Consider the following 24,509-nt stretch of genomic DNA (forward strand, 5'->3'; position numbering starts at 1 on the left):
CAAAAACCAAACACAGACCCTTTCAGAATAAGCATTCGTATCCAATCTTGGATGTAGAGTGACTGTCTCTGACAATTAACATCATATGATGTCACTCATGGGGATTGACCATTGCGATAGGTCCTAGCTTCTTCCTACAGCAGTTTCCTGGCATTTGTCAAATGAAAACTTCCATCTGCAAGCAGCAAATGTCACTGCACAATCAGCAGGGTTTTGCAAAGTTGTGTTGTGTTAGGCACTCTGCCCAGCCATTGAAGATGACAGCTGCCTTTCTTCCTAGTTGTTCAAACTGTGGTTCAATGTCAAGATGGAATTTAGGAGTAAAAAAAAATAGCAGCTTCATGGTTTGTCAACATTTGGAACACACAAAATACCTACCTGCTGTGGTTTTGTTTTACAAACTCTTTTCAAAGAAGGGGAGGGGGAGGGATTTAGTATCCTTGTGGGATAACACTGTTTGACTAAGAAACCCCTTAGTCCATGCAATGGAGAAAAAAGTATGTTCTGCTTACAGTAGTGGCCAAAATTGTGGAAACCTTTTGGGAAAAGTATATTTTCTAAAACTAGCTAATAACACCACTTTTTTTTTTGGAGTAGTACCATAAAATTATATATCAATGGAAATATAATTTAATTAAGAATGTAATGCAATAACTTTTTGTGAAGGATTTGCTATTAGAATAGCAGTTACAGTATAAAGGAGAAAAGTGAAGCACGTAAAAAAAATGAGATATATAAAAATTATCACCATAGAAAAAAATGAGATAAACAAAAATTATCACCATGTCAGTTAATACTTAGTTGGGTAACCTTTAGCATGAATTACGGCCTTACATCTTCCCATGGAGTGAACCAAGTCTTTTAGTTCTGCAGCTGTTATAATGTGAAACCAAGGTTGAATGATTGCTTCTATTAACTGGGTTTTATTGCTGGGTTGCTTCTGACTAGCAAATTTCTTTAATTGGCTCCATAGATTTCCATAGATTTTCAATTGGGTTAAAGTCTGGGCCAGGGGTGGGTTATAGTTACCTTTACTACCGGTTCACAACGGGACCGCTCAATGCTTAGAAACATTCCAGTTCAGTCAATATGTTGTGTGTTTGTGTGTGTGTGTGAAATAAGTCATAAATAAGCAAGTTGGGGATGTACCAGAGATGGAGGCAGATGTACCATTTACAGCTTTGGGAAGCTCAGCAAGGCTGGTTTTAGCCCATTAATCAGATAATCCTCCATTTTTAAAATCAAGAAGAATGAAGGTCTGTCTTTTGTGGGAAAATGGTAACACTTTACAAAGAAGACCTAATATTCTTGTAGGCTCCTTTTGCAGCACAATATGACTGTGTCAATTCAATTTCTAATTGTGCTCTTTCCCCTATAAGTGGATATAGAATTCCAGCTTTAAAATAGCTTGCTTTTCAATGCAATGTTTATATTTATGGATTTTTAAAGGCTTTTACTGTTTTGTAAAGGTCAATAGACCATGGGGGGGGGGAGCCTACTACTTTATAAACATAGTATTATTAAAAAACATTTCATTTTAAATGATTTATTTTTGCTGACTGCTGAGGCTCATGCTTACTTCCTTTGTGATTCCGTCTTCTGCTCTGTATTTCCAAACTTCCCACCCAGTATCTAAAAATGCTAGGGGAAAAATGCAGGGTCAGTGAGGCTTTGTACTATGCCTTTACTACGTAGTTTTTCACATACCTGTTCCCTTCAGCTCCTTGACAACTATCATCCACAACGAGCAAGCTGGAGATAATGATTAGAAATTACAGTCAGGACCAGTGCAAAATTACTTTTAAAGTGGGACAAATGGCTATGGAAATTCTCAATCATCCTAAAGGTTGTTCCGAAGGTGTTTTTCCAAAAGGCAAGTGGACTTTTCTTGGCTTTTTCCCTTGAAAATATTCTGCTTCTCATCAAAGAAGCTTCTTCAGGAACCGTGGTGGCACCGGGGTTAGAATGCAGTATTGCAGGCAATTCTGCCCATAGCCAGGAGTTCAATCCTGATGGGTCGACTTAGATTGACTAAGAACTTCCCTCCTTCCGAGGTCGATAAAATGAGGACCCAGATTGTTTCGGGGCAATATGTTGGCTCTATAAACTGCTCAGAGAGGCCTGTAAAGCACTATGAAGTGGTATATAAGTCTAAGGGCTAGTGCTATACAAGTGTAAATGCTATTGCGATTGCTATTCAGTGTTGAAATGGAAAGGACAGAAATTCCAAATAGCACAGTAGAGAGCCATTTGGTAGGGTTGGGGATGCGGTTAAAAAATATATACTGATGTACTCTTGAAGGCAAAAGGCTATATAAGCTTCCCGAATCAACCTTGCTAGTAAAAGAGTCTATTTAATTCAGTGGGTCTTGTTTCAAGCTCTACATGTATCGTATTGTGCTGTCGGTTCTTCTGTGTGCACCATTTTTTTTTTCTTTTGAGAGAAAAGCTCCAAATAATCAGCCGTCCGCTAGGAATTAGATTAGAACAATTTAGCCTGACCTTGGCTTGCATCAAGGCAAGTGAGGATTAGGGTTATTGTTTTCTAGCCCAGGTCCACATAAGCTTATTAATACAAACCAGTTAGTTAAAATGTGTTTTTTTTCTTTGCCTTTCCCATTTAGAAATAGCGATTGTTGAGAGAAGCTGAATGAAGTGCATGTAAATTATTAACCTTCCAACCTAGAAAAGGAATATTCTGTTCTGGAAAGCACAGCTCATGAAAACTAAAACCTCAGTTGTAATAAAAAAACCCAAAAACAAGTCGTCAGTAACAAAAGAAGTCTGAGGAAAAAACAAGGCTCTAAAAAGGACATTGCCTACAGCAGGCAGTGAATTCAAAAGAGAGCACACACGGTTTTTCTCTTCACTCTTCAGGAAGTCTAGATGAGGCACAGGCAAGAGCATTAATGCACAAAAAAGATTCCCACCCCAACTAAGCCTGTTCTGCTTTAAATAAATCTTTCCAGACTTCCAGGAAGTGGATTGATATAATGATATGTGAGAGTGACCTTTGGAGGCAGGGTGTCCTGAGCACAAGGGGTGAAATCCAGCAGATTCTGGAGAACTGGTAGCGGAAATTTTGAGTAGTTCAGAGAACTGGCAAATATTACCTCTGGCTGTCCCCAGAGTGGGGCGGGAATGGAGATTTTGGCAATATCCTTCCCCCAGCAGTGGGGTGTGAATGGAGATTTTGCAGTATCCTTCCCCTGGAATAGGGAGGGAATGGAGATTTTGCAGTATCTTCCCCTGCCACGCCCACCAAGCCACACCATGCCCACCAAGCCACGCCCACAGAACCGGTAGTAAAAAAAATTGAATTTCACCACTGCCTGAGCCTATATGGCATGGGGCCAGGCTACCTATGGAAACATCTCTATCCCATGACATTGGCCCATCTCATCATGTCAAGGGAGACAGACCAATGATGGGGTCCTGGAAGAGAGTCTTTTCTGACAGAAAATGGCCCACACTCTCCTGGCCTTCAGAAAAGGAGTCAAAACATGGTTCTGTGGCCTCCTGTGAGCACAGAGCCATGGAGCTCGCTAGTGCCCTGACAACCTTCCCTTCGCCTTTCAATTAATTTTAAAAGTGTTAAATCTTTCCTGTTTCTAAATCTTTTGCTGTTTTTATATTTTAATATTTTATAGTACTTCGCCCAGAGTTTCTCTTTGAGGTAGATGGGCGCTTCAAAATGAAGATGATAGATGATAAATGGATGGATGGATGGATGGATAGATGGATGGATAGACGGACAGACAGACAAACAGACAAATAGCCAGATAAAAGGCAGCTTAGGCTGCAGCAGAAATGTGGGTGTGGAAACAACTCAGGAGAGATCCTTTCTAGTTTCTTGGGCTATAATGAGAAAGTTCAATGAGAAACAGTTTGTACTTTCAGACTTGCAAGATTCTGTTAATGTAACCTTAAAATAAATTAGAATTAGCCTATCTGGAAGATTATCTTGCAAGGCTGATAACTAGCTTGGAGTGGGGAGTTCCAATCAGCTTTTCCTACTTAGCTTATTGCTGAATGAACGAGCATGGTTTAGGGCCATGGTGGTGAACCTATGGCATGTGTGCCAAAGGTGGCATGCAGAACCTTCTCTGAGGGTACACAAGCCGTTGCCCCACCTCAGCTCTGCTGCACCTCCCATGGGGCATCTGGTCTTCGGGTCTCTGTCCTGAAGACGTCCCGCATGCACACATGTGGGGGGTGCATGTGGGGGTCACACATGCATGTGTGTGGGTGCATGAAGGGGGCCGCACATGCATATGGGGGGTGGGGCGTATGCAGGGCCATGCACACTTGTGCAGGGGGTGGGGAGAATGTGGGGGTCACATGTGCATGCAGGGGTGGGGCATGTGGGGGCCCACATGCACATGCGTGGAGCAGTGTATACATTCCATTTGGGGGGGATTCACATGTGTGCTTTGGACACTCGGTCTGGAAAAGGTTAGCCATCGCTGGTTTAGGGTTAGGGTAGGATCATAATGTGCTATGATTGTAGGAGTTATAACTTTCAGGATAACCCATACCAAGAAAATGAGATATAAGTCATATCCAGAACATTACAAAATGCTGGTTTTTTACCACAAAATCCTGGAAGGGATCTTTCAAGCCCTCAAGATCATCTCACTAACACAGTCAGAACTGGAATCCACTTAAATCCTTCTCAAAGTATGTTTGTCAAGCCTCCGCTTCAACACATCCAGGGAATGGAAATATCCAGGACGGAGATTATGATGCTCCACTCTGACTTTTTTGACCACGTGGTAAACTGGCTGACAGATGGGCAAGATGGTACAGGGGAGGAAAGATAGAGAAGGCCCTTTTATCTGGTGCCACTGAAATTCTAATGTTAGCCTGCCTGAAATAGATAAGAGGAAGACGAAAGTAATTTGCTGTCGGAGCCTGAAGGAAAATACATCCTTCATCTAAAACAGAACGTTCAAAATGCAAGGAAACATTTTCTACTGCACAGTCTGGCGTCTTCCCTATTGTCTTACTCCCTTTCGCTCTGAATGTTATCTTTTGTTGATTTATTTTTATTTCTTTAAAATATTTATACGGCTGTATATCTCACAACAGTGGTTCTAAACAGGTTAAAAGGATTCAATCTTAAACTGCAACATCTGTCTCACAATGCCCAAGATTAAACAATAATCCCAATTGCAGAAAAATATCTCAGCAGCTGCAGACTTTACTTAGCCTCCTGGTCTAAAAGCCTGGGGAAATCAACCAGATCTTCATTGCCTTGCAAAAAGCTTTCAGGGTTGGGACTCTTCCATTGGGCAGGCACTGCACAGAGAAGGCACAACTAGATAGTGTGAATGTGTTCATGGGCGACACTTAGCGCTTCATTTCACTTGCAGCGTTGTCAATACTGGTTATTTTGTAAAGAGTGTCACAATGGAGGAAACTATTTTTAAACCTATGCCCCAAGCAAAATCTTGTGAGTACATCTTCCTTTTAAAATATAATGGAAGAATTGGCCAACATGTGCTCTAAAGTAAAAGAAAAAACTTTAAAAAATGCAAATACATAGTGTAAGCCAGCGAGCCAGAAACAACTAGAAAGATGAAATGGAAAGAGAATGGGTCTCACCAGGGGTGAAATCCTACCAGTTCAGACCAGTTCGGCCAAACCAGCAGTGATAATTGCCATCGGTTCGGTGAATCATCCCTGGTGGCCCCGCCCATAGCTTCCAGCTGCTTGGCCAACCCACCCACCCCCGCCCTATATAAGTTCCCCAGCTACTCTCCTCGCCAATGGCCTGCTCAGCTCACCAAATGTAAGCAATGCATGCTGCCCACTCACCTTTTGCCTTGGATTGGGGGCCAGGGCCCAGGGACATATGAAACCCTGAGGCTCAGGAGCTGCCATCTGCCTCAACCGGGTCAGGGAATGCACCATTCCCTGTCTCCAGCCTTGCCCTAGAGCTGCCACCCACTCACCGCCTGCTTTGACTGGGTCAGGGAATGTACCATTCCCTGGCTCTGGCCTTGCCCTAGAACTGCTGCCTGCTCACCGCCCACCTTGACCAGGTCAGGGAATGCACCATTCCCTGGCTCTGGCCTTGACCGGCAGCTGCCACCCGCAGCTGCCTGCTCTCCTTTCGTGTCCTTATCTTCCTCCTGCGGCTGGCTGCCAGGGACCACAAGCTAGGGCTGAACCATCACCGCTGGGCTCCCCACGAGCCTGAATCTCGTCCCCCTTGTCGTGAGATGCCTGCAGCTACAGCCTCCTTTTTTGGTGTGCCTGGAAGAGCTTCTTGTGCCAAAAGATGCAGCGGCTGCAGGATTCTTGTAGCGAAACTTACCGGAGCCATACTCCCCTTCTTAAATGTGCCACTGCCATCGCCACCCTGTTCCATGTGCCAGCCGCGCATGCACCCACCATTTATTTATTCATTCATCATTCTTCAGTGGCAGCAGGGAACAGTGTGCACATGCATGGCTGGCGATGGCAGTGGCACGTTTAAGAATGGGAGCGCGGTTCCGGTAAGTTTCACTGCAAAAATCCTGAAGCCGCTGCATCTTTCGGCACAAGAAGTGCCTCCAGGTGCACCAAAAAAAAAAGAAGCTGTGGCTGCAGGCATCTCGCGACAGGGGAAAAGAGGCAGAATAGAAAATAGAAATTTTAAAAAAAATTCTAACAGGTTCTATGAGCCTGGCTTGGTGGGGGGTGTCAAGTGACTGAGTGGGCGTGGCTGTGAGTGACATTGAGTGGGCCATGCCCACCCAGTCACAGGACACACACCCAAGCCACACACACAGAACCGGTAGGGAAAATTTTTAGATTTCACCACTGAATCTCACTAACTAAATTTGGATTCAAATGTATCTCAAAAGGTGAAATCATGGCAACTGGACCAAAGTTTATTAAAACTGAGACATTTTGTTACTCATCCAAGTAACTTCTTCAGTCAAGATGAAATTTTGGGTAGGCAGAGAATGAATATTTTGGTTTCTCCCCAAAATAAAAAGCAACATGTAAATGAAGAACGCTGTCATCATGCTGCTTTTCATTTTGGGGAGAAACTCCCTGCAGTCTGTATGGCAAGGGTTGGTTCATTCCAATGACTCTCTGATTCTCTGCCTATCCCAAATTTCGTTTTGACTGACAAAGTTACCTGGATGAGTAACGAAACATCTCAGTTTTAATAAACTTTGGTCCAGTTACCATGATTAACTTTTTGAGATACTTTTGTCCTGGATGATTGAGTCTTCTACATGTTAGATTCAAATGCAACATAAATTCAGGAAAAGACACAGTTGTTCCAAGGTTCTGCCCACAAGTTTTATAGCTATGTTCCCAAATCCTTTTTGATATCTTTGTGTAATTAAACCTGAAGCATTGTGTCATGGAAGCTTGAAGCAATCAACAGTCTTAGCTTGAAGCAACCAACAGTCTTTTCTTGGTGTTTAACTAAGATTCTTCCCAGGATATATCCTGTGTGATTTAAAATTCTGTTTAAAATACAAAACTAGCAAAATAATAAGTGATTTATGTACTATTTCTGAGACTGTAACTTTTTTAAAAATTTTATTATTGCTGCAAGTTTAAAGTTGTGCTACTTAAGTTACAGATGATGAAGGCATCAGGTTAGAAACTGGGAGACTGTGAGTTCTAGCCTGCAGTAGGCATGAAAGCCAGCTGGATGTCCACTTCTGAAAAACCTTGCCAAGAAAACCACAAAGATTGTTGTGGGATCACCAGGAATTGGCACAGACTCAAAGGCACGTACATATACAAACGACTGGTTTTATAATTGCAATGCTCTCTACATGAGGCTCCCCTTGAAGAGCACTCGGAGACTCCAGCTAGTCCAGAATGCGGCTGCGCGGGTTATTGAGGGAGCGGGTCGGAGCTCCCATGTAACACCGATCCTGTGCAAACTGCACTGGCTACCTGTTGTCTTCCGGGTGCGCTTCAAGGTATTGGTTACCACCTTCAAAGCGCTCCATGGCTTAGGACCGGGTTACTTACAGGACCGTCTACTGCCGTCTTCTATCTCCCAGCGACCAGTGCGTTCCCATAGAGAGGGACTCCTTAGGGTGCCGTCAGCCAAACAAAGTCGACTGGCGGCCCCCAGGGGAGGGCCTTCTCTGTGGGGGCTCCTACCCTGTGGAACGAGCTTCCCCCTGTACTCCGACAATTGCCTGACCTTAGGACCTTTCGCCGCGAACTTAAAACCTATTTATTTCGTATGGCTGGACTGGCTTGATTTTAAAATTTTAATTTAATTTAATTGGGTTTTAAATTTCTGTAATTTTATGGGTGTAATTTGTATTTTAAATTTTTTCGACAAATTGAATAAATTTTTTAAGGGCTGTTTTTAATATTGTATCTGTCTGTGTTTGTATTTTATTTGGTTGTTCACCGCCCTGAGTCCTTCGGGAGAAGGGCGGTATACAAATTAAAATATTATTATTATTATTATTATTAATTATTATTATTATTATTATTATTATTATTATTATTATTATTATTATTATTATTATTATTACTATTATGTATTTAGATGTTATTTTAATACCATATGTAATTGTTTTACTTTTTGAAAGCTATCAAGCTCATTATTAGACAGCATATGAACACGATGAACGCATAAAATCTGATTTAGAAAGAAGGTTGATTTATAGATGTAACAGCTGTCATGCTAAAAATTGTTTTGTGGATTTTTTTTTTTTTTTTTTTTTGTTATAAAAAGTTTTTATTGGTCAAAAAAAATTAATGCAAATACATATCAGGTATGGTAAATTTTCATTTTTCTTATACATGATAAGAATTTTACTCAAAATTTTAAACACATACAACAGCCATATGGCAAGCAGGTGATACGAAGTAGCTAAGTTTCAATCTTACACAATAAGGAAGGGTCAAGAATAATCAGAATATCATACGAAAGAGAATAAGGAAAACCAACACAATACCAAATATCTTTGTCACTTCCTAGTTTTAGATCTCAGAACTCTGGGTTCAGCCTGACCCAACTCCAGGGCCGCAACAGCGGCAGCCGCCTCCGCCCCATGGTCTATAACCTCCCCTTCTTCAATTCCTGGGTCATCTAAATCCAGGAGGGCTTTGTGTTCCTCCACGTAGGCCGCAGCCTCCGCAATTGTACTAATTTTTTTCGTAATGCCCTCCCGGAAAATCATCAATCCCTCTGGCATCAGCCATCTGAAGCCCACTCCCTTCTGGTACAATTTGCTTGATAAAAAATAATATTTCTTTCTCATTTCACGTACCTGTCTGGGAATCTGCCTCAGAATGGCTATCTCCCTGCCCCTATAAGTCAGTGCCCCACTCCTATGTTTTCTAAGAATTTCATCTCTCGTCTCTCTTTTCACAAATTTGACATGAACCTCTCTAGGAACTGCATGCGTGCGTGCATATTGTGAATTAACTCTATAAACTCGATCCACATCCCAATTCATAAAATCAACACCTCTCCCAAGAAATTCTCCCAACAGTTTAGTCACAACATCTCTCAAGTCTTCTTGGTCCACTTCTTCCAAATTTTGAAACCTAAGAAAATAAGACATTTTATCCATCTGTAGTCCAAGCACAGCATTGCTTGTCGTCTCCCCTCTTTTCTGCACTGCCCGCATCTCACCCTTCAGACCTTCCACTTTCTGCTTATTTTCTGCTGAGACTTGTTGAGTATCCTTTAAATCCTTTTGGATAGTCACAATTTCTGCTCTTATTTCATCCAGTTTCTTGTCCATATTAGATAACTTTTCCAGAATTCTCTCCATTTCTCCAGCAGTTGGTCTCTGACCTTTGCCATTTAAAAAAATTTTAAAATCCTCAGGCAAGCACAGTATCCTTATAATTTCCTCCGGATCCACCAGGGGCACTCACAGGAGCAACGAGTCCAGAGTACAGTTAGTCAACCAGGAAGTCAAGGGAAGTGATGTCATCAAGATTCTCATAGTGAAGGCGGAAGCTGGTCGCCACCATTGTTCCCCAGAGGGAGGGGGGGCCTCAAACCCTCCCTCCTAAATTTCTCCATCACCTCTTTCTCCAGAGCTCCACAAAACCGGTAATCTTGTTATTTTAAGTTCTCCTCTCTCCAAAGTGATTCGTACTCCTTCCAGTCGCAGGGGAGAAAAAACCCCCCCGCACTCCGGAGTACTCCACTCACATTTGCCGATATCCCCTTCCCTTCTTCATTCCTCAATTCTTCTCCGTTCCCTGTTCACCACCAGGCTGCTGCAATTATAAATCCAAAGCCCCGGTGTCACCGAGCACAGCGGCCCAGGCGACGACCAAAATAATGGCCGCGGCCTGTGGCCTCCGAACCCCGCCGAGCCTAGGACGCGCCAGCATCGGTCCCCCCAGTCCTGTATATCGGCTGGGAGACCCCTGGCGAGCCGTCCGTGCGGCAGGTGTCCTTTTCGGAACACCTGGCCCCTAAGGGCCTCGGCGGCGGCCGGATTCGGACACTGGAGGCAGGAGAAGCCTTCCAGACGTCCGTTGCCACCGGATACCGGAAGTCGTCCTAAATTGTTTTGTGGATTTTTAATAGTTATAATAATACTGTATTAATGAATTTGTTAGTGTTGATTTTAAAAAAATCAGAATTCCCTAAAGAGTTTCTTAAGTTGTACAGGTAGTCAGTCGTTCACTTACAATAATTCATTTGAAGTTACAACAGCACTGAAAAAAGTGACTTATGACTACTTTTCACACTTACTACTGTTGTAGCATCCCCAAGGTCACATGATCAAAATTGAGAGGTTTGGCAACTGACTCAACCACAGAGATTCACTTTATTGGCTGCTATAAAATTCTTGTAAAATCAGACTCAACTCTATTTACAATCACAATTACTTACAACAGAACTTCTGTTCCCAATTGTGGTGTGAAATCAAGGAATATCTATGCTATCTTTCTTTCAGGATGGCCATATCTTACTTCATGATTTCCATCTTTAAATAATCCCACTCTAATCACCATCTTGTATTATAGATCGGGCTGAAAGAAAGGACTCAAATACTTAGAAATTTCCATGATTGAGGATGAACTAAGAACCTGGGTCAATTCAGTTTTACTTCAAGACATGTATCACATAGCCTTCTGCATTTCTATAGTTACGCTGATCTAAGGTTATCGTCCCTTCCACCAGTGGTGGGATTCAAATTCTTTTACTACCAATTCTGTGGACACGGCATGGCTTGGTGGGTATGGCAGGGGAAGGATACTATAAAATCTCCATCCCCCCCCCCATTCCAGGGGAAGGTTACTGCAAAATCCCCATTTCCTCCCAATCAGCTGGGACTCGGGAGGCAGAGAATAGATGGGGGCAGGGCCAGTCAAAGGTGGTATTAACCGATCCTCCAAACTACTCAAAATTTCCGCTACCGGTTCTCCAGAACTGATCAGAACCTGCTGAATACCATCCGTGCCTCCCACCATAGTGTGATGTACTTTTTGGAATGTAATTTAAGAAATAACCTTATGGTTGAATTGCTTTATCTGCTGTCTAACTTCAACAACAATAATGATTAAGGCAGAGGTATACCCTTTGGACGGGCAGCCCCTTATCATCTTGCATTTTTATCTTTTACTGTCCTAAAAAAAGGATGCACAATTTTTCCTGGGTCAAGAGCCATGCCAGGTTTTTTTTATAAGTGATATCCCAGGAAAATAGCTCTAAAATGAATGAGTACAGCAAGGTCAAAAATGAATTTTTATTTCATAAATATTTATAGACATTGTAAGAAAAAAGCCATGTTAGTCTTTTATAGTTTTGATTATATATTTATACATAAATTATCATAACATCTTACATGTTAACTATAACTGTGAAGAAGTATAAATACATATGATTGTGAAGTCTTAAATAACACTCCATATTCTTACTATGAAGATTCTCAAATTCGGCATTCAATAATTTCTTTCTTTAGGACTAAAAATTATTTGACAGCTATTTGGGAGGCTGGCTTTGACCAAAGCTGTCATGTATGCATTCAAGTTTGGGATTCCAGTTATTTACTTCTATTGTAAAACATGCTGACAGCCATCCTTTGAAATTCAGCCTTTTAATTTTTAAAGACCAAACCAGAAGCAGAATATATAACCTGCTTCAATCTGAGCAGCGTGGTTGCCTAGAGGTGAAGATGCTCATCTCACATTCGGGAAGTTGGGAGTTCAATCCTAGGCAGCAACTGATGCTTCTCTATCAGGGCACAAAGAGAAAATATCTGCGGCGAACTCCATGTAGGCATCATGAAGGGCATCCAGCTAGTAAACGCTCACTCCAGTCACCTCAACTCCATTCCAATAAAAGGGATTACAGGAAATGGGGTGGGGGGGAACCAACGTGCTTCAATCTCTTATAATGGTCTATTTTGTTTGTAAAGTTCATCCCAATCGAAAGAAAATCAAACAATTCTAAACATTTAATTATATGATACCCTGGACCTATCATATGGGAGTGAGGTGAGATGAATAGCACATCCAACTGGTCACAGTAGCAGTATAATACTTTATTGATTAATCAGTTGACCATAGCAAAGCATGAACAGCCACAGTAAGATGCAGTAAAATGAGATAAAGCAGTATACAATGAAATAAGATAAAATAAGATACATCCAACTGGTGCAAAGTAAGCTTGCCACTTTCCACAGTACAGATATATCTGTTTAGGTGATATATGCACAGTTGTACTAAACATTGCCATAATTCATTAAAGGAAATTGCACCTGTCCCATACACACCTTGACTTAGATTTTCTCCTTGCTTTGACCTAGAATTTCATTTTTCCTCCTTTAAATAATCTGATCAATATCAAGCAAAGTATCCCCAACCACAGGCATAGTCGTCTACAATCATATCACCCTAAAAGAGTGGAAGCTCTAGTCTGAATTCAGTTGGAGGGCAGCGTAACAAGGAAGTGCAATAAGTGCAATAAGTAACAAGGAAGTGCAATAAGGTGAGATAACTGCAAAGATTTCAGGGTTGATTGAGGACAGGCATCTGATCACCTCAATGTTCTATTCCCTAAAAACAGGCCTCGCTGGTTGCATTTCAGAGTGTGGCTTTTACCTGTTTGTGAAGACTCAACAGGTAAATCAGGGATGAAATGCTCCTGGTTCGGACCTGTTCAGCCAAACTGGTAGCGATGGCGGCCAGTGTTTTGGAGAACCGGTAGCGATGGCAGTGCAAGGCTCTGCCCACCTGCCCGGTCGTCATTATTTCCTGGTTTTAACCAGGAAATAACCTGTTCTTTACTCTCTGCGCATGTGCAAATCCTTCTGCACGTGTGATTTGGACAGGGTCCAAGTGTGCACGTGATTTGCACGTGCGTGCACTTCCAGATCGGTTGAGAAGGTAAGTAGATTTCACCCCTGAGGTAAATGGAAATTTGCATCTACCTAGCCCCACCAGAACTACACTAATAATAATAATAATAATAATAATAATAATAATAATAATAATAATAATAATAATAATAATAATAATAATATTTTAATTTGTATACCACCCTTCTCCTGAAGGACTCAGGGCGGTGAACAGCCAATAAAAACAACAATCAAATACACACAATACAGATAAAACAGTAGCTAAAAAACTTATTCAAATTTGGCCCAAATTTAAAATAATTTAAAATCCTAAAATAATTAAAAATTAAAAAACCCATAAAAAACATCTAAAAATTCTATGCCAATCCTGCGCGGAAAAATAGGTACGTCTTAAGCTCGCGGCGAAAGGTCTGAAGGTCAGGAAGTTGTCGAAGTCCAGGGGGAAGTTCGTTCCATAGGGTACACAACAAATCAGAACTCTACAATTCCCAGCTTTGTAACCCGCAACGTCTATGAAAATCCCTAATTTTCATTTGTTTCAGGTCCCTCTATTTTATACAATTACAAGCAGAAAAAAAATTGTTTATACAACATTTTCTATATGTCGTGTGAGGTGTCTTTTTAAAACATTAGGAATGGGTAAAAGGAACTCAGAGATACAAATTTAAATAGTTTTAAATAGCTTGGCCTATATTGATTTGTAGTCTATTTTGCCAATCACTTGTGTTTTCAGCTAAAATAGAAGTAGTCTTAAATGGATCAAAATCCCTGCTCCGTTTCTACTTTTTTACAGATGGTGACAAATACAGATGACATCAGTGGGAGATTTCAGAAATCATCAAGCTAAAAATCCTCCTGGATTGCCGGCTACTAGAAGTCTTGGTCTTTTGGAAGAGGAAAATTATGAGTAAGACACCGATTCAATTGGAGAATATTCTCCTGAGAATAATTTCATTTCCTTTTTAGAATCAGTTTCTGCATTTCCTGCTTTGAGGGTCAACCTTATAGTAATTCCTGCATTAGCAATCAGAGACAGTAATCTCTAGAGCTGCATTTTGTGGAATAAATTGGAGACAAATACAAAACTGGGAGATTAAGTAAATTGGAGTTCTCCAGATATTTTTAAATTTCACCTGCCAATAAGCCTCTATAGGAAAAGAATTAGATGAGCAGTAGTCCAAATTATTTCGAGGGTCCTAAATTGCTTTCCAGTTAGTGATAAGAAACTCAAATGTAGCCTCTATGTGAGTGTGCATACAGGCACACGAGAGAATCACAGTTTGAGTAATTAAATTGGATTTACCCTTCATCCCCATTTTTCTTTCAGACTACAAAATATTTCTTTCTACTCTTCCTGGAATTTCCTTTGAGCAAGCAGTCTTTTTTGCCAAAATGGTTCTGTGATAACAGGTGGAGTATTAAAGAAGTAGCAGGTTGCAAATATGAGTGGGTAAAATGAAACTTCCGCTCACAAAGAATTCAGATCAACTTTGTAAAAGAGGGTATTATCAAAAAGAATAAATTAAAAAAAGAGTCTTGATAGCATTTTCATTTTATAGTGCTGATTCATTTAATGCTGACTTTTCCACAGTCCTCTTCACCCATCAGTCATATCGGTAAAGAAGAATTCCAAACTGTTAGTAGCAATAGCAATAGCACTTAAACTTATATACTGCTTCACAGTGATTTACAGCCCTCTCTAAGGGGTTGACAGAGTCAGCCTATTGTCCCCAACAATCTGGGTTTTCATTTTACCCACCTCAGAAGGATAGAAGGCTGAGTCAACTTTGAGCCAGTCAGGAGCGAACTGCTGGCAGTTGGCAGAGTTACCCTACAATGCTGCATTCTAACCACTGGGCCACCACACAACAAACAGTTGGCCTCTTCCTAGTTAATAGTTGCTAGAATTGATTTTCAAATTGGCTCAGGATATTGCTTCAGAAAATGGGTGGTGGTGGTGGTAAAGATATGCTAATCCAAAAATATCAGTCTTTGTACACTTCTATTTGTGTGCTTGTTCAACTGTCACCCACACTAGGTTCACCAAACCAGGAAATTAACTCCACAGGAAGACTAGAACTACTTTTTATTACAATTGGCTATAAAAACCAAATCTTCCACAGATGATTATATGGTATTTCCCCAGCTTCCCATTATAGGTCAGTGAATAGAGCAGGTATCTGCCTGAACCATTGAGGATCATGCTGATTATCATGTTGACAATGGTGCCAAATGATCTAGGTGGAAAAAACACATGGACATAAAAGGGACAGAATCTCAAAACATCAATTATGACAAGTTGTATTACTTGGCATAGCACATATTACGATGGTATATTTAGCTATCCTAAGTCCTTAGAAAGAATCCAGAAGCACCAAATCCCCAAAATCATTTGCTAACAACAGCAGCAATAATAGCAACAAATTATAATATTCATCTGCTTGTCACCAGCATTGTATGCCATTCACTCCCCCACCCACCCCTACCCTTCACTCCCTCCTCCCAGGTCAGAATACATATTTACCAAAACTCTCCACACATACCACATGTAAGCTAAAGGAAATGTCTTTAGGCAATCCATTTGTCATCAGGCACTCAACCATCTCTGCCATTCTAGCAATAAAGACATAGTGGCAGCTGGAGAATCAGGTTTCCTGTAGTACATACAGCCAACAACCCCACAATGCCATTTTTCCAAATAGTGGTGTAGCTCATAACCCAGAATAGCTACTTGAGCAAGAAAGAAATCATCCCCTAGAACTGGGAGAAGAACCTCAGCAGGACAAAATGGAGGACAAAATGAGTCAAGGCTGTGAGAAATCTCCAGACTGCAGAATGAGACTTTTAAATGCAGTTTCCTGCAGGCTGGTGCTACCAAATACTACTCAATAACGTATTACTCCTATCTAGAATAGCCCTCTAGGATACTTCCCCACGGAGCAAAATGCATTGCAAGTGTCCAGATCATCATTATTGGAAGGATCTTACCTGGTCATCAGCCACATTGAAGAAGCCCCTAATAGCCTAGCAAGTATGATGCTCTTTCCCTACTCTGGATTTTATTGGTTCCACTCTGCTGGTTCTGCTGTGACCTGCCTGAGTTGAGAGCACCATTGGCAAAGCCAATTGAAATCATGGCTTACCATGGATTGGCCTCAGCTTCAAATCCAGCTCCAGGCCCAGACCCAGATCTAGCCAATGCTCCAGATCCTTGTGGCATTTTAGGGTGCTGGTAAGTAAGATGCCCATCTCCTTCCATCCCCACCAATGATCAAAGGGGTAAGTAGCACCATAGCAGTTGCAGAGTGCAAAACTCCTGGAAAGCACAAATAACACATAACAAGACAAACTGTCAAACTTGAGCTCCCACTAACAACTGACACTTCCAAATGCCATTTTTCCCCTCTCTTATGGCAGCTTAAAGTTCAAACAAAAAGATTTCAGAGATTTCTAACAATAGTGATAAACTGAGCATTTCAAATTGTCTTACAGTGGAGAGGAAAACCAATTTGAGAACTAGCTCAAAATCAAAGAATAGAAATTATGTTGATTAGGAAAAAATAAGCATCCATCCATCTGTCTGTCTGTCTGTCTGTCTGTCTGTCTGTCTCTCTCTCTCTCTCTCTCTCTCTCTCTCTCTCTCTATCTATCTATCTCAAACTAAAGATCACCAGAGATCAGTTGAAATTTGATACATAAAGTCACGTGGAATCTGTTGCAATTTCCATTAAATCCTCTTGAGAAATGCTTGGAATCATTATTAAGATTTGTTGTATCTTAGAATATAAACCAGTGTCTCTGTCTTACTTGATACCGTAGTATGATCATACATAATCTCTATTCTGACATCAGATTCCAAATTAACAGACTGCAAGATCATAAACAAAGAGTTATGACCTCTTAATATGATAAAACAGCAGGAAGAGAAAATATGAGAGCAAAATTATTTCAAATATGACATCTTTAAAAATTGGCTATTTCAGAGACAGAAAGAAAACATAAAACATATGGGACTAATTGACTTCGCTACTATTCATAAAACATCTTAAAAGAGTTTATTGAAATGTAGTTTAAATTAGCATACACACTTTCCTTTTAATAAAGGATTCACATGGTAAGAGTGGGGAATGATGGTAAGATGGAGGGAGGGAGGGAAAACAGAAATAGACTACGTATCTTCTGGACAATCAAGCTGTTATTAAGAAAGTTTTCCAAATTATTATAGCATAATTTCCTTATCATTATCATGCTTCATTCGAAAACCCACACCCACATACATGCATACATATTAAACTTAACATGCATGAAGAAAACATAACAAAATGCTTAAGTCCTTTGATCCAAAGGACACATCTGTGCAGCAGGAATTGGCAACTTTTCATAGCTAGAGACCACACTGCCTATTTAAAAAAATGACCTCAGGGCATCACTGTAATATCATGATAGGTTTGGTGAAAATATACACTGCTAAAGTCCAGCCATTCTGAAGACAATAGAGAATAACAAAAATCGTGCCTGTATATCACCTGTAGGTTCTGGAGAACCCACCCTAGAGAACAATAAACTATTTGAACTCACAGGAATTACAGAGTAGATTCTCCACAGCAGAGCATTTTCTGTGTTTCCAATTAGATTTAATTTCTCTGTAGAAATAAAAAACAAACTACAGTTGACCAGTCATATGGTGCCACCAACAAAAAGATAATCCCCTTCACACCTGGGGACATCCATATTTTTTCTATTTAATTATTGAAGAAGGGACACACATAATGATAAATTGCCATTGCATGGTTCATTTTATAACTTTGTCTGTAGAGCACTTTTGAATTGCTCTAAGCAAATTGAAATTGTATTTTTTTAAAAAGACAGAAGCCTTTGGATAATCAAAGAACACATAAATAAAAAGGCTCACCCGCCACTAAAATATATTCAATGCATGACACTAATTCTTTGTACTGTTTCATCACAACTCTTAAAGTGGAGATAAGAATCAAGCATGTGAATGAGATTCTTCCAATGAAACTGCTTCTCCAGAAAAGAAAAAGAAACAGAAATGAAGGGAAAGAAAAGAAAAAAGAAAAGAAGAAGAGAAAAACCAAACCCTGGAAAATATGACTAGAGTTAGAGGTGGGCTTCAGCCGGTTCTCACTATTTCAGGCAAACGGGTTGTTAATTTTTTGCCCAGTTCAGCAAACTGGCTAATCCCACCTCTGGTTGGCCCCGCCCACCTTTTCCCTGCCAGGAGTCCCCCCCCTGCCCCCGTGACCCATTTTGGCTTCCAAGGTGGTACAGGAGGCCTTCCAGGCCTGAAATGGGGCATGGGAGGGCATCACATGGTCCCCCTGCAGCTCATTTTGGCTTCCAGGGTGGTCCATGCCCAAAACCCCTGCTCTAGGGTGAGTTGGGAATGGGGATTTTGCATTATGATTGCTCATAAGTAAGTAGGAACCAGTAAAAGAGGAATGGAAAAATCCCTATCTGTAAATCAGGGTTTTTCAGTCTTGGCAAGTTTAAGATGGGCGAACTTCATGCTGCCTGGGGAATTCTGGGAATTGAAGTCCATGCCACCTTAAAGTTGAGAAGCATGGGTTACACTAGAGTTTAGGATTTTCCATTCCTGTTTTATTTAGAGTTTGGTGCAAATAGCAATAAAAATAGCACTTAGACTTATATATCGCTTCATAGTGTTTACAGCCCTTTCTAAGCGGTTTATAGAGTCAGCATATTGCCCCCAAAAATCTGGGTCCTTGTTTTACCAACCTCAGAAGAATGGAAGGCTGAGTCAGCCTTGATCCTGGTGTGATTCAATCTGCCATTCTGCTAGAAGCTGGTGATCAGCAGAAGTAGCCTGCAATACTGCACTCTAACCACTGCAACACTGCGGCTCTATTAAATAAATCAGTTGTGATTTCGTTAACAAATAGTGATTAAAGCAATATGAACCATTACTGGACTGAATGCTGTCCTGCCCTCTGGCCACGCCCACCCAGCTGGTCATTAGGGCAGAGAACCGGTTGTTAAATTATTTGAATCCCACAACTGACTAGAGTCGTTACTATGAAATCGTCCCTACTTGGTAGGTGGCTTAATAAAATGTGTACAGTAAAATTGGTATAAAACAGCAGGATTAAAGAAATCGTGATTCTCTATCATATATTGCTAGGCAAATTAGATTTCTTGCTGAGTAACAGTATTCATAAATCTGTGGATTAAAAGCAAAAAAACAAAACAAAAAAACAGAAAGGAAGTGGCAAGGAGTTACATAACTACAATTCATTGCACTTACAAGTAACAGTAAATGCTCCTGATATAATTCATTTTGAATTATTTGCAACAGAACTGTTTGCATTAGAACAAAGCTCATAATGCAATCTTCTACATAATTCCTTAGAAGTAAATTCCCTTTACTTTCAGGAAGTATATATCAGCTTTAATTTTACCTAACTGAGAAATCTTTTTACTAAGTACCCTTACTGATGTTTTTAAATATAATTTTAGAGAGATATACTAATAATAGAAATTTTCCCTGATTAGTCAATATCTGTACATACAGTTATATGGTATACATACATATGAAACCTCCTACCTCCAAAGAGATGTGATGAATAAAATAATGATGAAATGGGAAAATACAGTTTTAAAGTTTATTGCTTTGAATCTTTTTCAAGCCCACAGAGCTTCCAATAAATTGAAAATGTTAACAGAATACCAAGGTCTTCAATGAGAACCGTAATATTTTCTTTAAAGTCATAAAGTGCATAGGTTACCCAAGCTCTTGAAACAGTCACAGGAAAGCAAAGTTCTGAAATTGCTCAAAAGGAGTTTTTGCCCGTTTAATGTATAAAGCATATAAATATTCATAAAATCAATCATTTCTTAGAAAGTATAGAAATTAGCTTCTTATTGATTATGCCTAGTTATCTGCTATGTTTGTGACAACACAAAAATGAATAAAAGCTTGCTTCCATTGATTTCCTGTCCAATAAATAATTCTTGGTCATTCGTTATTGATTTTAAAACTTCTATAACCATTTCACTTTCTTCCTTTCAGGTTATCAGCAGCAGCTTCAAAGGGAGAACAATTTACCGTATCAATTTCCAGCTGACTTACTACATGCAGGCTGCAAGACTGGAAAAACACACAGTTTTCCTAAAAGACCAATTCATGGCATAAAATACATGTTATCACAATACACAGAGCACCAAAATATTTGTACCTTCACTGTTAATTTACATTGATAACATATTCCAGCTCTTCCAGGGGACAGAGAACATTGGTGTGGAAAGTCAACCCATCTCCTTTCTATTTTCTTTATGGACAATCGGGGGCAACAAGGGAAGTAGGTGGCAGAATGCAAGGTGGCCAGAAGGACAGAAATGGGGAAAGATAGGTGGATAGGGGGAGTTGAAATAGAGACAAGTACAGCAGGGTAGGAGAAGGGGGAGAGCCTCACCCACAGTAGTGGCCAAAATTGTGGAAACCTTTTGGGAAAACTGTAGTTTCTAAAACTAGCTAATAACACCACTTTTTCCGGGGGGAGTAGTACCATAAAATTATGTATCAATGGAAATATAATTTAATCAAGAATGTAACGCAATAACTTTTATGAAGGGTTTGCTATTAGAATAGCAGTTACAGTATAAAGAATAAAAGTGAAACACGTAGAAAAAAAAACAAGATATACAAAAATTATCACCATAGAAAAAAAATGAGATATACAAAAATTGTCATGTCAGTTAATACTTAGTTGGGTAACCTTTAGCATGAATTACAGCCTTACAACATCTTCCCATGGAGTGAACCTAGTCTTTTAGTTCTGCAACTGTTATAATGTGAAACCAAGATTGAATGATTGCTTCTATTAACTGGGTTTTATTGCTGGGTTGCTTCTGACTCACAAGTTTCTTTAGTCAGCTCCATAGATTTTCAATTGGGTTAAGGTCTGGGCTATTCCCAGGCCATTCCAGCAGTGGAATATGATTATCTTGAAACTCCACAAAAAAAAAAGTGGTGTTATTAGCCATCAAACCTCAAAAATACACTTTTCCCAAAAGGTTTCCACAATTTTGGCCACTACTGTAACATCTAACAAATCTAGAGCCGGTTTGTCTAAGGTTAATGTTAATGGTTAAGGCACCAGGCTAGAAACTAGGACACTGTGAGTTATAGTCCTGCCTTAGATATGCCTTAGATATGAAAGCCATCTGGGTAACTTTGGACCAGTTACCCTTTGTCACCCCAACTCACTCTAAGGTTGTTGGGGACAAGAGGACAAGAAAGGAATATTAGATAGTTTTACTGCTTGCTCTCTCTAGTATACATGAGAGAGCAAACCAGTGGTGGGATTCAAGTAATTTAGCAACCGGTTCTCTGCCCTAATTATTTCTTCCAACAACCAGTTTACCAAGCTGCTCAGACACTTAACAACTGGTTCTCCCGAAGTGGTGCGAACTGGCTGAATCCCACCACTGGAGCAAACCAGTAGCAAAGGTAAGTAAAACCCACCGCTAGTGTGCATGTATGTATTCATGTGGGTATGAGATGAGATAAAAACAGAAAAGTCTCTGGAATCTGTAGGGTTTTGGATTTAATCCCCACTTTATGAAGTTCCTTTTATTGAAAATATATTTGTCTTTGGTAACCAAGGGCTATAAAACTCACCTTCCATCTGTATGCTCAGCAGTCTAATAAAAACCTTGCCACATCATGTGGGCATATTGCTAGCAACAGTGACAGTGATCAATTTAAGCAAAACTGGTCAACTAATGCATCACTGCATCATCATTTTTCATTGGGAGTAGAAATTTCTGACTTCCTACCAGCTTTGCCATTGCTTGTTGAAAGTTTGCAGGGAACTCTGGAAATGTTTATTCCTCTTTCCCTCCCTCTCTCTTCCTTCTTTTCCTACCGTTGCCTTTCTTCCTTCCTCCCTGTTGGTGGAGATGATGATGGTGATGATACAATGCAGTTTAAAAATCTAACAAAGGCTCAAGTTAAGCGATAACAGTGATATATCGCAAGATAAACATCAGTCTGGAAATCTCAAATTACAGTATCCACTAGAATTTCTGAATAGCTATGATAACAAAGGAAAAAAAACATCCATCATTTGCCTCCTCTTTATAACCATTATTAAGCAGGGCTAGACCAATGTATTTTGCTCATTTTATTGTCTGGGAGTCAAGTATGGATAGTGGTGGAAATTAGAGGCAAATGATAAGTAGCAAACTATTTCAACTGCAGTTTCATAAGATAGAATATCTGAGTGTCATTTTCTTGAAGTTAAAAAACAAAACAAAAAACAAATCAAGCCGCACTTGCTGCAGCGGGTTGGCTGAACTCAATCTTTTTTGCTTTAAAAATGGCTTCAAATAACAAGAGACCAGTCCTAAGGTTTTCTTTTCTTCTCAGCTCCATTTTCAGGTAGTGGCAACCTGAAACTTTTTTTAAAGCTTAAGAAGAAAGAAAATATGCTTTGCACTTTGTGAAACCGCACCCAACGGCAAATCAATTTCATCTATTGTACTCTGAATGTACTGAAGAGTTACTGTTTACCTTAAAAAAAATACACATATGAAAATAACATAATAACAGAGCTGGAATGGACCTTTGGAGGTCTTCTAATCCAACCTCCTATACTATTTCAGACAAACGGCTGTCCAATCTCTTCTTAAAAACCTCCAGTGATGGAGCACCCACAACTTCTGAAGACAAACCATTCCACTCATTGATTGTTCTCATTGTGTCAGGTAATTAATTAATTAATTAATTAATTAATTAATTAATTTTTGTCACAACATTATATACAAGCACATACATTGAAAGGAAACAATAGGACAGGAATGATAGGCACTTTTGTGCACTTATGCACGCCCCTTATAGTCCTCTTAGGAATGGGGTGAGGTCAATAGTAGAGAGTTTTTGGTTAAAGCTTTTGGGAGTTTGAGAAGAGACCAAAAAGTCAGGTAGTATATTCCAAGCGTTAACAACTCAGTTACAAAAGTCATATTTTCTGCAATCAAGATTGAAGCGATTAACATTAAGTTTAAATCTATAGTTTGCTCTTGTATTATTGCGATTGAAGCTGAAGTAGTCTTTAACAGGAAGGACATTGCAATGATTCTCTGTGTTAAACACAGGTCATGTCGGAGTCGGCGGAGTTCTAAGTTTTCTAATCCCAGGATTTCAAGTCTGGAAGTATAAGGTATTTTGTTGTTTACAGAGGAGCGGAGAACTCTTCTTGTAAAATATTTCTGGACTCGTTCAATTGTATTAATGTCAGAGATGTGGTATGGGTTCCAGACAGGTGAGCTGTATTCAAGAATGGGTCTTGAAAATGTTTTGTATGCTCTGGTTAGTAGTGTATTGTTTTTGGAAAACAAGCTACGCAAAATTAGGTTTACAACTCTTAGAGCCTTTTTTGCTATGTAATTGCAATGGGCTTTGGCACTTAGATCATTTGATATGAAAACTCCAAGGTCTTTTACAGGGTGGGGGTCATCAGTAAGGTAATGTCCATCAAGCTTGTACTTAGTGTTTGGGTTCTTTTTTCCAATATGTAAGACTGAGCATTTGCTGGTTGAGATTTGGAGTTGCCAAGTTTTAGACCAATCGGATACAAAGTCAAGGTCTTTTTGAAGGATAGTAGTATTGATGGTGGTGTTAAATAGTTTGACATTGTCAGCAAAGAGAACACAATAACTTGAGATATGGTCACAGAGATCATTTATGTATAGTATGAAGAGTGTTGGTCCAAGAAGTTGACTTTGTATATAACATACAAATGGATGAAGACTATTGCTTGACATAGTGTAAGCTGCCCTGAGACTTCGGAGAAGGGCGGGATATAAATGCAAATTAAAAAAAAAGAACGCTGCCTTGAGGAACACCACTTTTGACAGGAACAGGATTTGATAGAGCATTGCCAATTTTGACCACTTGTTGTCTGTTTGATAGGAAAGCAGTTATCCAATTGTGAAGAGGTCCTGAAATGCCGTAGGATTTTAGTTAAGTCATCATATTCATTGCTGGTACGTTTGTGGAATGTCGGATATGTGTCATTGCTGTTAACAAAAACTGAGCCAAAGAATATTTATTTATTTATTTTATTTATTTAATCAAATTTTTATGCCAGATAAAAACAGAACAACCAAATAAATGCAGAATAAAATAATATTTAAAAAACTTATTCA

This window comes from Ahaetulla prasina, chromosome 1, assembly GCF_028640845.1.
Source record: "Ahaetulla prasina isolate Xishuangbanna chromosome 1, ASM2864084v1, whole genome shotgun sequence".
NCBI classification, from domain to species: Eukaryota; Metazoa; Chordata; class Lepidosauria; order Squamata; family Colubridae; genus Ahaetulla; species Ahaetulla prasina.